A 15361-nucleotide genomic window follows, 5' to 3' on the forward strand; every position below is an offset into this window, starting at 1 on the left:
GAAGAGTCTTCTCAGTGACTGACTTATCATCTTTCACTCTGACTGGCTCCAATCGGCAGGAAAGGACAAGGAAGCATGTTAGAAGACTCTTCTAAATGACTAGCACACTCCCATTTCATGCTGATTGGCTCGTAGGATGTTGGAGACAAAGGGACCCTGCTGGGACCCTGCTCCCAAAAAAGTAAGGGGACTAAGACCCCCACCCCGAGACCTCAGATAATAACACTCCTGATGAAGGGCCTCCTAATATGTTGGTTATAACTAAGTTTTATTATAATTGAAATTGCTTTGGCTTAAATAGCCTTTTCTATGAAATCCACCACCAAAATTCTGAACCCTGACCTCCACATTCCAATCCACACTGAACCCCATCAACGTTCTTTCCAGGGGTGCTGGACTACTTGCATCATCTACAGGTTGCCCAATCTCAGCTCAGATCCTAAAAAGAGAAAATGAGACATAGACTACCAACACATTCTAAAGTCCCTTTCCACACCAGGCCTCATTTCCACTAATCCCCTCCTCACCACTTTCCTGTTGCTTTTTTCTCTTTATTTTGTATGGTATGGGGCCTCTGAATCTTGACATAGTTTAGGGCCTCAACATGTCTTAATCCAGTCCTGTTCATGATTCTCCCAAGTGGGCTTTGTATCAGATGTTTGTCCTTTAGGTGGTGAGCTTTCTTTTGTCATTTTCTTTGTTTGTTTAGGAGAAGGAACGCAAAAGCTCACATTACGTAGAAACTAAGGAGTATGCATCAGAAATATGTATCAAGGTCGACTGGTTGAAGTGTCTTTGTCACATCTGCCTGCTGCTCTCCAAAGAACACAACATTCTTTTCCTTTGTTTCTCATAACTTATTTTAAATAGGATTCTCCATAAACAAGTAGAGGGCCTAATAGTCTAATGGCAACACTTGGCAGATGTCCATTAATATGAATGAAACTGAGCTTTTCAGCCAGCTGAAAGACTGGCCTTGACACATAGAATCAAAGAAAGAGTTTCAGGTGCAGAAATGGCACAATCAAGCACCAAAGAACATACAAGCTTTGCCTCTCTCTTTTATATAAAGTTCTCATAGTCCATCCAAAATCCTAATTAGCCCAGGCAATTCAAGGATGTCTTCTTCCACAGAATCACTGGCATACTGTGAATCTACTTTGTGGGCCTGTCATTGAGGTACCTTTGATTTGACTGTAGAGTTGGGCAAATCTGATAAACCTAAAGATGACTTGAAAGCATCATGCAATAGCATGGCATGAGAGAATTAGGGATGGGCAAATCTGATCATTGGGTTTGTCTCAGTTTCTCATTTTTTCCAGTCAAGTTCAGTTCTCCACATTTCCACGTAGGTGTGGAGTTCCCTTTTAAGACCTCTTTGAGACAGCTGAGAGAAATGGGCTCCTGCAGCGAAGAAGGGAAGGATATAAATCAAATAATAAATAAATAATAAATAATGGCCAGCTGAAGGGCTGTAGTTCATTAAAAAGAGGTGGGAAGCAAAATGAATTATGTCTAGGCCTCGGTATTCTTGTTATGCTTGTTTAGCTTTGTACTTAGAATAAAGTTTTTTATTATGAACTTCTTGCCTCACCTCTTGGAAACAATGTATTTGGCAATGAAAGATGGTTCTTGTATCACTGAACGCACCGGTATCTTTTCTTCAAAGTCCAGGTGAACCTTCAGTTGCATCCCTTGTTTGGGTTTGGATGTTTGAAAACGATCTGCTTGCAGTTAATGGCATAGAAAACTCTGAAGCAATGAAATGTGCATTGCATATCCATTGTTTGGGAGTTGAAGGACAGTGTATATTTTATACACTCCCTCTTGTTGATGATAAACAACATGCATGGCTTTAAAGAACTATTTTGTTCCAAAAGTGAATGCTGTAGCTAATAGCTACAAATTCTGTCAGCGTGAACAGAAACCGGGGGAGTCTACAGTACAATATATTGCTGCTCTAAGAGATTTAATGAGTTCTTGCAATTTTGGAGATATGGCAGACGAGATGATTAGAAACCAGTTGGTTGAAAAGGTGACTATGCCTCATGTATGAGAACGCTTACTCCTAGAGACTGATCTTACAATGGAGAAAGCTGTGACTATTGCGGCCCAAATGGAGAATGCTTTGGCAAAAGCCAAAATAGTGAGCTCAGATAATGGGGGTATGGTGCTACTTACAATATCAAAATATCAAAATTGCAAGTTGGTGTGTTATTTGAAGAACCAAATTCCTGTATGTGGATATCTGCCTGTAAAAGTGACTTTTGGGCCATGTTGTGCATCTGTAGAGTTTTATAATGTGCATCATGGCACTCCTATCCTTGGCAGGGATGTATTTGCTGCACTGAATCTTAGAATAGTTGAAGGACAAGTTGCTCCTCCTCAGTTAAGTGTAACTGCAGTGCAAACACAAATTCCCGTGCAATTGGAAGACCAAGGTGAAGGCAAACTTGGTTGAGCATATGGATTTATTCATAAAGTTAAAATGAAACAGAATGTGATACCTGTATGCCAAAAGTTATGATGTTTACCATTTGCAGTGAGAGATGCAGCATCAGAAGAGATTAAGAACTTAGTACAAAAGAATATTATTGAGGTGGTTAATTCCTCGGAATGGGTTTTAACTATAGTAGTGGTAAGGAAGAAAAATGGTGGTATCCAGCTTTGTGTGGATTTGAGGGAGCCAAATAAAGCCATTGTGATTGATAGCCACCCTCTTCTATATATAGAAGTCTTTGTAGAACTTTGGGGAGCAAAGATGTTTTCTACTCTTGACTTGCAGAGTGCATATCATCAAGTCATGCTGCATAGAGATAGTGGAGATCTTACAGCATTTATTCCACATGATGGATTATTTCATTTTAAACATGTCCCCTATGGATTGGCATCAGCACTTAGTGCCTTTCAAAAAATGATGTCATCAGTTCTTAGGAATGAGAAAGTTCAGTGTTATTTGGTTGATATTATTGTGTATGGTAATACTCCTGAACAGCATGAGAGTAATTTGCAATCTGTATTAGACTGTATTAGTGTGGCAAGCTTGAAGCTTGATTTGGATAAATGTAAGCTTAGACAAACTGAACTTTCTTTTCTGGGGCATATAATTTCACCACAGGGGTTGAAGCCTGACCCAGATCATGTGTTAGTAATCCTAGAGGAGATATCTGTGGAGATATGCAAACCTTCCGTTCCTTTTTTGGTCTTACTTCATGGTATGTCAAAGTTATTCCAAATTATGCATCTGTTGTGGATCCTCTTCAGGAATTGTTATGAGGAACTTCAAATTTGATTTGGACAGCAGCTGCAGAAGTCAGTTTTGAGAAAGTGAAGGGTTTGATTGTTAATAGTCCTGCTCTTGTATTATTTAATCCTGCATTACCTGTAATTGTAACAACAGATGCTTCTGATATGGACTTGGAGCTGTACCTACCCAACTTCATGGGGATAATCCTGAAAGGACTGTGGCATCTGCATCAAGAACATTTATTGAGGTTGAGAGGAAATAGTCAGCTATTGAAAAAGAACACTTGCTTGTGTTTGGGCTACAGAAAAGTGGAGGACATATTTATGGGGCCATGTATTTAAATTACATACTGATTACAGGCATTTAACATCATTATTAACTACAAATGCAGTGGGACGAGTAGGAAACCATATTGCCACATGGTCAGCAAAATTACTTTCCTTTACATATGAAATGGAGTATAGACCAGGGTCCCAAAATCTGACAGCTGACTGTCTATCTTGGTTGCCTTTACCATAATCTGAAATCCCATTGGAAGGAGATGAAGAAGTAGTTGCATTTACTGCTACTACTTTTACTGCAGTTACACAAGAGCAGTTTTTAGCTGCATGTCTGGCATGCCCAATCCAACAAAAGTTGACAAGCAGATGGCCAAAAAAAAATAAAAATAAATCTTGACCCTGCTTTGCTGCCTTATTTTAGAATACGTGATGAACTCTCTTTGCAAGGGGGTTACTTATTATGGGGAACACACCAGCTACCTGTCCCAGCAGAATTACAATCAACGTTCATACGTCTGGCACATGATACCCATCAAGGGATTGTTAGAACTCAGCAGAGACTCAGAGATTTGTATTGGACTCCCAAACTGAGACAGCTATAAAATCATGCATTACTTGCCAATTACATGATAAGGCAGCAATAACTCATGCATCACCACTACACCCTGTTCCATTCCCAGACTCTGCATGGGAAAAGATTGCAACTGATATTGTAGGACCTTTTGATGCTGCCCAAATTGATTCTCATTATGCTGTTACCTTAATTGATTATTATAGTAAATGGTCTGCAGTAGCTTTTACATATCAAGTCACTTCTGCTACTGTGATTAAGTTCCTTTCCGTTGTTTTTAGTAGGGAAGGGAATCCTAAAGAACTGATTTCTGATAATGGCTCTCAGTTTATTTCACAGGAATTTGAAACCTTTTTAGTAGAGATCATTTGTGTATTACCTTCAACCAATATGGCAGCAAAGGCTTCAGCCCCTTAGGGAAACCTTGGTCACCATCTTGATTGATGGTAAAACTGCGCACGCAGTGCGCGCAGCCGCAAAAGAGCGGAAAGGTAGGTGAAGCGGGAGGATGGGATGAGACGGGACAGCTGGTGGCTCAGAATCAGCCTAGGGGTCCTCCTCAGCTTAATCCGGCCCTGCCTCTGAAAAGTGAAAAGCACCAAAAAGTGGAACATAGCATCACCCTCTCCCACTACCACTCTGCTCGCTCACCCTCATTATGGTGGCAGGCTCCCTGCCATGGATCGCAGGCAGGGAGCTGCTGGCCCGCTTGCTGGCCTGCCTATGCCTGCTCGCTCGACCTCCGCCGGCTCCCTTGCTCTCCCTCCCATCTGCTCGCTTGCTCTCCCTCCCATCTGCTCGCTCACCCTCATTATGGTGGCAGGCACCCTTCCACAGATCGCAGGCAGGGAGCTGTCCATCTGTTCGTTGGCCCACCTGCACCCGCTCGCTGCCTCGCTCGTCCTCCCCCCAGCTCACTTGCTCACTCTCCCTTGTTATGGTGGCAGGCTCCCTGCCACAGATCACAGGCAGGGAGATGCCCTTCCACTTGCTGGCCTGCCCACACCTGCTCGCTCACCCTTCACCAGCTCCCTCACTCTCCCTCCCCCTGTCTGCTCGCTCGCTCGCCCTTGTTATGGTGGAAGGCTCCTTGCCATGGATTGCAGGCAGGGAGCTGCCCACCCGCTCGCTGGCCCATCCATGCCCGCTCACTCACCCTCCACCAGCTCCCTTGCCTGCCCTGTCCCCTGCCTGCTCACTCACTCTCCCTCGTTATGGTGGCAGGCTCTCTGCCACAGATTGCAGGTAGGAAGCTGCCCGCCCACTCACTGGACTACCCATGCCCGCTTGCTCGCCCTCCCCCCCACTCACTCGCCCTCCCCCCGCTCACTTACTCACTCGTTGCATGCACATTGCTTACCATAAAATCTTTGAGTGTTGGCTGCAGCGCTTCCATCTTTGCCGGGTCTCCACGGTGCTGAGGAGCGGTTTGGGGCTGATGCCGGTGTTATGCAGGTGCTTGGCGTCATCTGCCCTTTCAGCCTTTAGGGCTGTGGGGCCGGGTGGCTCTCCATTGTGTGGCGAGACTTCTCCATTGCCCCTGGAGCTGGCACATTTTCATCATCTGACTCCAAGTCATCCAAGTCTCCATCATCTGACTCATCAACAAATCTTATTTGTTTTGATGGTGGAGACTTGGATGAAGCTCTTGCTGTTGATGTTGCTGTTGAAGATTGTTCAAGGCTAGCTGTTGCTGTTGAAGCTTGCAATAGTACTTTCTTAAAGTAGGAAAGCAATGAACTTTGCCTCATGACTTTCCGTCTCCTTTCCCTTAGAATTTCTTTATAGCATGCATTATCATTTAGAAGGCTTGCATTCACTTTAGAACTTCTTTCGAAATTTGGATCAATCCTCTCAAAAGCTGCCATCCCCGTTTCTATACAGTTGATAGCTTCTTCCAATTCCTTGGTTATCATTTCTCTAGGAACAGCAGGACTATCATCCTCTTCACGAAACATCCTTCTTTGCTCTTTAATAAGAAGACCTTCGTCTGTTAGGGTCTTGTCATGAGATACAAGCAATTCTGCCACATCCTCAGGCTCAACTTCCAATTTTAATTCCCTTGCCATTTCCACAACATTTGTAGCGACTTCCTCCACTGGATTCTCAAAGCTTTCACAATCGTCCATAAATGTGGGAATTAGCTTCTTCCAAACACCTTTCAATGTTGTTTCTTTAACTTCCTCCCGTGCATCTCTAATAGTTTTTATACCATCCAAAATCGTGAAGCCTTTCCAAAATGCTTTTAATTTATTTTCTCTTTGACCCGCTACTGTACCGCTGTCTAAGGCGTTTATAGCCTTAGCAAAAGTTCTTCTTAGATAATAGGATTTAAATGCTGCAATTACACCGATCCATAGCAGAGCTTGGCAAAGTTACTTTTTTGAACTACAACTCCCATCAGCCCAATCCAGTGGTCATGCTGGCTGGGGCTGATGGGAGTTGTAGTTTGAAAAAATAACTTTGCCAAGCTCTGGTCCATAGGCTGCAGCAATGAAGTTGTATTTGCAGGTAGAAAAACAACATTTATCTCCTTGTACAAACCAATTAGAGCTCTAGGATGGCCAGGGGCATTTTCTGCAAGAAGTAAAATCTTAAAAGGAACGATCTTTTCCTAGCAGTAAGCCTCAACTGTAAGCTTAAAATAGTCCACGAACCAATTTGAGAAAAGATTGCCAGTCATCCAAGCTTTTGAATTGGATTTATAATAAACAGGGAGGCTAGCTTTTGCATAGTTCTTTAGGGCCCTAGGATTTTCTGAGTGATAAATCATCATAGATAAATCATCATAGATAAATCATTTAACTTGCAGTCACCAGCTGCATTAGCCCCTAACAAGAGAGTTAGCATGTCTTTTGCAGCTTTGAAGCCAGGCATTGACTTCTCCTCTTTAGCAATAAAAGTCCTAGACGGCATCTTCTTCCAATATAGGTCCATTTCGTCCATGTTGAAAATCTGCGGCTTAGTATATCCACCATCTTCGATGATCTTAGAAAGCTCACATGGATAACTTTCTGCAGCTACTGCATCAGCACTAGCTGCTTCACCCTGCACTTTGATGTTATGGAGATGGCTTCTTTCCTTAAACCTATTAAACCAGCCTCTGCTAGCTTCGAATTTATCCTCAGCAGCTTCCTTGCCTCTCTCAGCCTTCATAGCATTGAAGAGACTTAGGGCCTTGCCCTGGATGATGGCTCGGCTTAAAGGCACATTGTGATTGGTTTGATCTTCAAAGCACACCAGTAAACTTTTTCCATGTCAGTAATAAGGCTATCACCTTTTCTTATAACTTTAGTGTTCACTGGTGTAGCACTTTTAATTTCCTTCAACACTTTCTCCTTAGTGTTCACAATTGTACTAACTGTTTGGCAAGCCAAACCTAGCTTATGGCCTGTCTCAGCCATAGACATGCCTTGCTCACTTAGCTGAATCATTTCTAACTTGGCACTTAAAGTAAGAGGCTTACGGCTCCTTTTTTTATCACTAGTACTACACTGAGATGCCATTGTAATTAACACAAAAATATTATATATATATATATATATATATATATATATATATATATATATATATATATATATATATATATATATATATATATATTATACAGTATTACTGTATATAATATATAATATATATTATGATAGTTATATATTATAAATAAATTTATGTATTATAAATTATTATATATTTATATATATATTTATATACAGTATATATAAATATTGAATAGTATAGTATAATATAATATAATATAATATAATAACCTTGACCTTTGAAAGTTTGGAAAATTGCCAGAATACAGAGAGTCGCAGAGCGCACAAATACTGAATCAGACTGAATCACCAACAATAAAATGGCGCCCGATGCCCTTCTCAGACTCAGCTGCTGAGCGCGTCGTCTGAGCTTGGAAACATTACTTTTTTGAACTACAACTCCCATCAGCCCAACTGAGTCTGAGAAGGGTGTCGGGCATCATGCTGCAAAAACACAGAAAAAGCGGAACAAGCGCCGAACATAGCGAACATGGATATAATTGAAAACTGCTGCGTTAGCGAAGCGCCGAGAAGCGGAGCATCGAGAAGCAGAGTGCCGAGACGCAGGGCCCTACTGTACTGCTCTGTGAAGGCCAGTGGTGTTTAGTGTAGTCACAAATCCTATGTGGTTGCAGAAGCAAAGCAGCAAGCAAAGCAATAGTTCTAGAAATAGCTTGTGGCAACTCTACCCTTGTGTCCCACTCCTGTACCCATACAGAGGAGAGACAAACGTGCTGTGATGCTTAGAGGAGGTAGTCACTTCTGAACACCTCAATTCATCATAGTTATTAACTATTAGCATTAAATATGATGATGATTTATTATTTATCACATACGCAACACCTAAAATTTTCCAAGTGATATACAGTAATGAGATTAAGAGATAAGACAGCCCCTACCCACAGGCCTGCATAGTCTAATAGGCATGGTACAAAAGGAAAAAGGAATAGGGAGAGAAGAGGAAAGCAAGCGAATTCAGGCACTAATTTATAAAGTTACATCATCTCAGCAAAACTAATGAAGAGTCTTGTGGCACCTTAGAGATTAACTAATAATATATTTTTTAGATTAGGGACCACTTGTGCCGTAAGAAATATGTTAGTCTATAGCAGCCTTTCCCAACCAGTGTGCCTCCAGATGTTGTTGGACCACAATTCCCATCTTTTCTGACCATTGGCAAAGCTGGCTGAGGCTGATGGGAGTTGTGGTCCAACAACATCTGGAGGCACACTGGTTGGGAAAGGCTGGTCTATAGTCTATAGAGCCAGAAGACTCTTTGTTAATTTTGCTACAACAGGCTAACATGATCACTCATCTAGAAATCATCTGAGTAATGTCACCTTATCTGGACAGGTGGGCCTCCCTGCCTTTCAGTACTCACTCACTCACTCACTCACTCACTCACTCACTCACTCACTCACTCACTCACTCTTCAATTCTGCACTATCACTTGATTTCTCACCACTCAGGTATTCAACTCTTGTTGCCTGGCTGCTGACCAAATGTGTAAGTTGATGCCACTGAAAATAGTATTGGGTTAGAAGTGAAGTGAGGCGATATGAAAGTCTTGTCTGTGGTGGTAGATGCCCTGGCTTATTCACACATAAAAAATGCCACGTAATCTTTCACCAAAAATGTCCTTCTGTGAACCAGCCTTTGGTCAGAAACCCCATGGTGTGAAACCCTTGGGCCACAAGCAGCCATGTTTTGCTGTCAGTGTATTGATATTCTCAAGTGACAGGAGCTCTGATATCTCAACAGATGGCATCCAATCTACCACTTTGTTGCCTGGATATCTGTGCTCTTGCATCCTTGGGGAATGAAACCTCAGTGTATTTCTGCCCTGCAATTTTCACTCCAGCTACGCTAGAACTCTTTATTTTCAATAGCAAAACTCTAGAGTAAAATGTTTTGAACTTATTGGGTCTGTGGCCGCATAATAATAAACTGAACTTATGATGTTCTGACTATTGCTGATGTAAATTTTTTTTCAGGGGCTGGCTGTGAACCTAATGCATGCATTTTTTTTAATCCTCAGCACACATTTGTCTGCCTAGTTTCACTTTATTTCTGTGGTGCAGAATACAAGGGGTTAAACAATCCCCATGTTTTTGCTGCCTGCCTGGGACTGTAACAATGGGGGCAGAGAGGGCAGTCACACACAATACAGGGTATGATACATCACTGGTGAGCTTCATTGGCCAATTGGGTCATATCAGTTATGGCAGGTTTGGCTTGGGACCTGCTGGATACATTTGCTCTTTGCATCCATATTCTCAATAACTACAAAGATTGAATGGAGGGACTGTAATTCAGTGGTAGAGCCCAAAACTTTGCATGCAGAAGGTCATTGATTTAATCCCTGACATCTCTGTAGCTAGAGCTCCGCCACCGTCTATATCTTTTAACATTATTAACATCTTTTAACATCATTTTTTAACATCATTCCTGGGACCGGGAGCGCCTCCCTCTCTTTTCTTGCAACTGGATGATATTTGCACAAGAGATATTGGCAGCAAGAACGCCAATAACAAGAATGACGCAGACAGGAACGAGTATGCACCTACCATCGGTTGCCGAGCCAGGTGCTGTGAGGTCAGGTGAGAGACGTTTCCTCTGGGTGCTGTGAGGTCGGGTGAGAGACGTTCCTCCTTGGCCTGTGCTTTTCTTTTTGTTGCTGCTTCGCCCTGTTGTTGCGACTTGTGCCTTCTGCTGTAGCTGCTGTGTTGCTGCTTGGGGGTGCCGTTCCGGCCTTCCATCTCCGCCACCGCCGCCTGCTTGCGTGCAGGCTGGCCGCTGCTCGGGACTCTGCCCTGCTGCTGCTGTTGTTGCCGTCCTACGGCTTGGGCCGCTGTTGCTGCTCTTGCTGTGGGCCCGGGCGCCGCCCGCCGCCGCTGCTGCTCCAGTCCTGTGTCCGGGATCGCTGTCGTCATTGCGGCTGCCACGGGTCCGGGCGTTGCCCTGCCGCCGCTGCTGCTGTGGTTTTGCGCCCTGGGACGTCGTCGTCGTCGTTGCGCCCCAGGCCGCTGCTACCGTGTGCGGCTGCCGCAGACCTGGGTGCCGCCCGCCGCTGTTATTACTGCGGCCCTTCACTTGAGCCGCCGTCGCCGCCATTGCGGCTGTCGCAGCCCCGGGTGCCGCTTCATTGTTGTTCCATCTTGACGGCTTCGAGTTGTTTTGATGGACGTCGCCGCTGCCGCTGACCGCTGTTACTTCTGCCCGGACTTTACGGCTTTCGTGGTCGCTGCCATTGCCGTTGTTTGGTTGGTTGTGGGGCGCTGCCATGCCATCGTCCTTGGGCCCCTGCCGCTACGGCTACCGCTCATGATGACAGTTGACTATTGAGGCGCTGCTGTTACTCTTATATTGTTTGGATCCATGAGTGCTTGTATGAGTGAGTGTGTGAGTGTGTATAGATTTTGTGTTTTGTTATTTATTTTATTTATTATGTGCCTGGGCGGGAGGATAGTGTATTGGGAGGGAGGACCAGTGGGGGCCCCAGTCAGCATAGTGACGGGTAATGGGAGGTATGGCGCTGTGAGGAGGACATGCCAGCCTAGGGGAACTCGACCCAGACAATTGGTGGCTGTGCCGTGTTCCGGTCCTCTCCACACCCATAGGATTGCTGGTAGTTCAATCAGCCAACTCTCGGATCTCCAGTTGCTGCTTCTTAATGCCAGATCGGTAAATAATAAAACCTCCCTCATCCAGGATTTGATTGTGGATGAGGTGGCCGATCTGGCATTTATTACTGAAACCTGGGTGAGGGATCTGGGAGGTATTAATCTTACCCAGTTGTGCCCACCTGGGTACTCGGTTCAGCATCTCGGTAGATCCGAGGGTCGGGGAGGGGGAATCGCTGTGGTCTATAGAAGTTCCATCCCTCTTGTTAGGCACCCTATCCATGTGGCTAATGGTCTGGAGTGTCTTCATCTTGTGTTGGGTCAGCGAGACAGACTGGGAATACTGTTGGTGTACGTACCATCCACCCTGCTGCCCAACAGCTTCCCTAACTGAGCTGACAGAGGTGGTCTCGGATTTACTGTTGCGATCCCCCAAACTCTTGGTATTGGGGGATCTCAACATTCATGCCGAGACCGCTTTGTCTGGAGCAGCTCAGGACTTCATGACCGCCATGACAGCAATGGGGCTGTCTCAATTTGTTACTGGCCCTACGCATATATCAGGGCACACTCTAGACTTGATTTTTGCCACTGGATTAGGGGAAGGTGATCTGGGAGTAAGGAATTTTACATCTATTCCTTTGTCATGGACAGATCACCGCCTATTGAGGTTTAGACTCACAATGTGTTCTCCCCTCTGCAAGGGTGGAGGACCAATTAAGATGGTCCGTCCCCGGAGACTGATGGATCCTGAGGGTTTTCAAAAGGCTCTAGGGAGTTTTCCGGCTGATAAAAATGACGCTTCTGTCGAAACCCTGGTCACTCTGTGGAATACGGAAATGACCCGGGCAGCTGACGCGATCGCCCCGGTGCGCCCTCTCCGCTGCAGAGCTCAATTGGCTCCTTGGTATACCTCGGAGCTAAGAGTGATGAAGCAAGATAGGAGACGTCTTGAGTGCAAATGGAGACGAACTCCCGACGCCTGTAATCATGCACTTGTGAAGGCCTCTACCAAACTCTATGTGAAGGCAGTGAGAGCAGCAAAGAAGCAGTACTTTGCTGCCTCCATTCAGTCATCTTCTAACCGCCCAGCGGAACTTTATAAAGTTGTCCGGGGACTTTTACATTCTGGTCCTCAGGACGCAATGATACCATCAATAGCCCGCTGTAACGAGTTTGCGAGACACTTCCAAGACAAGATCATGAACATCTGCCGGGACCTTGACTCCAATATTGTTGCAGTTGAATCTAATGAGGTGTCCGGAGCACAGTCCTGTCCTGTTTTATTGGATGAATTTCAGTTGGTACAGCTCGAGGATGTGGACAAAGTGCTTGGACAGGTGCGGGCGACCATGTCCGCTCTGGATCCTTGCCCCTCGTGGCTAATAAAAGCTAGCAGAAATCGAACAACCGGCTGGGCCAAGGAGGTGATTAATGCCTCTTTACGAGAGGGAGTGGTCCCACTCTGCCTAAAGCAGGCAGTGGTGAGACCGCTCCTAAAAAAACCCTCCTTGGACCCCGACAATCTTGACAACTATAGACCAGTAGCAAATGTTCCTTTTCTGGGCAAGGTCCTAGAGCGTGTGGTCGCTCGCCAGCTCCAGGCTCTTTTGGATGAAACTGATTATCTGGATCCATTTCAATCGGGCTTTCGGCCGGGGTTTGGTACAGAAACGGCCTTGGTCGCCCTGTATGATGACCTCTGTCGGGAGAAGGACAGAGGGAGTGTAACTCTGTTGGTTCTCCTGGATCTCTCAGCGGCTTTTGATACCATCGACCATGGTATCCTTCTGGGGTGACTTGCGGATTTAGGAGTTGGAGGCACTGCTTGGCAGTGGCTGTGCTCCTACCTCAAGAACCGTCTCCAGAAGGTGGTGCTTGGGGAGCATTACTCGAGGCCCTGGGTACTCCAATATGGGGTCCCGCAGGGCTCGGTTCTGTCCCCCATGCTCTTTAATATCTATATGAAGCCGCTGGGTGAGGTCATTAGGAGTTTTGGAGTGCATTTTCAGCAATATGCTGATGATACGCAGCTCTACTTCTCCTTTTCATCTTCTACAGGTGAGGCTGTTGATGTACTAGACTGCTGCCTGGCCGCGATAATGGTCTGGATGAGAGCTAATAAACTGAGACTCAATCCTGACAACACTGAGATGCTGTTAGTGGGGGGCCCCTCTGCCCAGATGGTTGATGTCCGACCTACCCTAGATGGGGTTACACTCCCCCTAAAGGGGCAGGTCCATAGTTTGGGGATCTTATTAGATCTGTTCCTGTCTCTGGAGGCTCAGGTAGCTTCGGTGGCACGGAATGCGTTCTACCAGCTTCGGCTGGTAGCCCAACTACGACCTATCTGGACAGGGAGAACCTTGCCACAGTTATCCATGCTCTGGTAACCTCTAGATTGGATTACTGTAATGCACTCTACGTAGGGTTACCTTTGAAGACGGTTCAGAAACTTCAGCTGGTGCAGAATGCTGTGGCCAGAGTTCTCACTCGGACTAAAAGATCTGATCATATAACACCTGTCCTGGCCCAACTGCACTGGCTACCAATACGTTTCCGGGCCAGATTCAAAGTGTTGGTTCTTACCTATAAAGCCCTTAACGGCACCGGACCGCAATACCTGATGGAACGCCTCTCCCACTATGAACCTATCCATTCGCTGCACTTGACGTCGAAGGCCCTTCTCCGGGTTCCAACTCACAAGGAGGCCCGGAGAGCAATAACGAGATCTAGGGCCTTCTCGGTGGTGGCCCCCAAATTATGGAATGCCCTCCCTGACGAGATACGCCTGGCGCCTTCTTTGATATCTTTTCGGCACCAGGTAAAGACCTACCTCTTTGCCCAGGCATTTTAGTCTTAGTTTTTAATTTTAATGTTATAGTTAATTAATTGTAACTTCTATTAATTTTGTCTTAATCTGTTTTTAATGTGTTTTTATACTTATATGTTGTAATCCACATTCGCTGGTTTTAAATGTGGTTTTATTCTGTTGTACACCGCCCTGAGAGCCTGTTGCTAAAGGGCAGTTTAAAAGTGCAATAAATAAAATAAATAAAATAAATAAATCTCTAGGGAAAAGGAACTCAGGCAGCAGTTGATGTGACAGACTCCTGTGACCCCAGAAAGCCTTGGTCAGTCAGAGTAGACAATACTGGGCTGTGTGGATAAATACTATGACCTGATATAATGCAGCTACCCATATATGATTAAAAAGAAGAGAACTCTTCCCTTTGTGGAAACCTGACTTTCTTAAGAATAAAACCGTTGTTGCTGCCTCATCTCAAGAAGAATATTGAAGAGCTGGAAAAGATTTGGAAAAGGGCAACCAAAATGATCAAAGGGCTAAAGCAATTCCCTTGAGAGGAAAGGTTGCAACATATGGGACTTTTTAGTTAGGAGAAAAGGCCAGTAAGAGGCACATGATAGAGGTGTATAAAATGACACATGATGTGGAGAAAGTGGATAGAGAAATATTTTCCTCCTTCTGTCATTACACTAGAACTTGGAGACATCCAATGACGCTGAATGTTGGAAGATTCAGGACAGACAAAAGAAAGGACTTCTTCACTCAATGCATATGGATTTCACACTCGCAAGATATCTTGATGGCCACCAACTTGGATGGTTTTAAAAGAGGATTAGACAGATTCATGGAGGAGAAGGCTATCAAGGACTAGTACCATCCATGATGGCTATGTTTTACCTCCACTGCTGGAGGGAATATGCCTATGAAAACAATTTTCTGGGAATTTCCCCACCTGAAATTCCCAAAGTGCTGTTGTGCTCAAGGTCTGCATGCATGCTTCGCATGGCCATGTGGTTGAGAAGAGAGTGCTGTGCTGGAGTAAACAAGTCTTTGGCCTGATCCAGCAGGGGCCTGATGTTCTTAAAGCGGAGGCCCTAAGATCAGAGTTCTGTCTCAGCTAGGTTCCTTTTGTTAGTATACTTAGCTATAACAGGTGACATTCTCTAGTATTGTTCCCCTTTTGATCCATTCAGCGGCTTTGTTTTTTTTGCCTGTGTTTCCCTGTCGTAAACAATCTCTGCAAGGGGTCTTTTTCTTTGTTTCACTGTCACTGCAGGCTGTGAACACTCTCCCG

General features: G+C 44.9%; 1 pseudogene; it reads right to left on the reverse strand.

Moving 5' to 3' along the window:
- Positions 1 to 5583: 5583 nt before the first annotated feature.
- On the reverse strand, positions 5584 to 7605 carry LOC133376852 (tigger transposable element-derived protein 1-like; annotated as a pseudogene).
- Between the last annotated feature and the right edge of the window lie 7756 nt (positions 7606 to 15361).

The sequence above is a fragment of the Rhineura floridana genome, chromosome 1 (genome assembly GCF_030035675.1).
Source record: "Rhineura floridana isolate rRhiFlo1 chromosome 1, rRhiFlo1.hap2, whole genome shotgun sequence".
In the NCBI taxonomy this organism is placed as follows: Eukaryota; Metazoa; Chordata; class Lepidosauria; order Squamata; family Rhineuridae; genus Rhineura; species Rhineura floridana.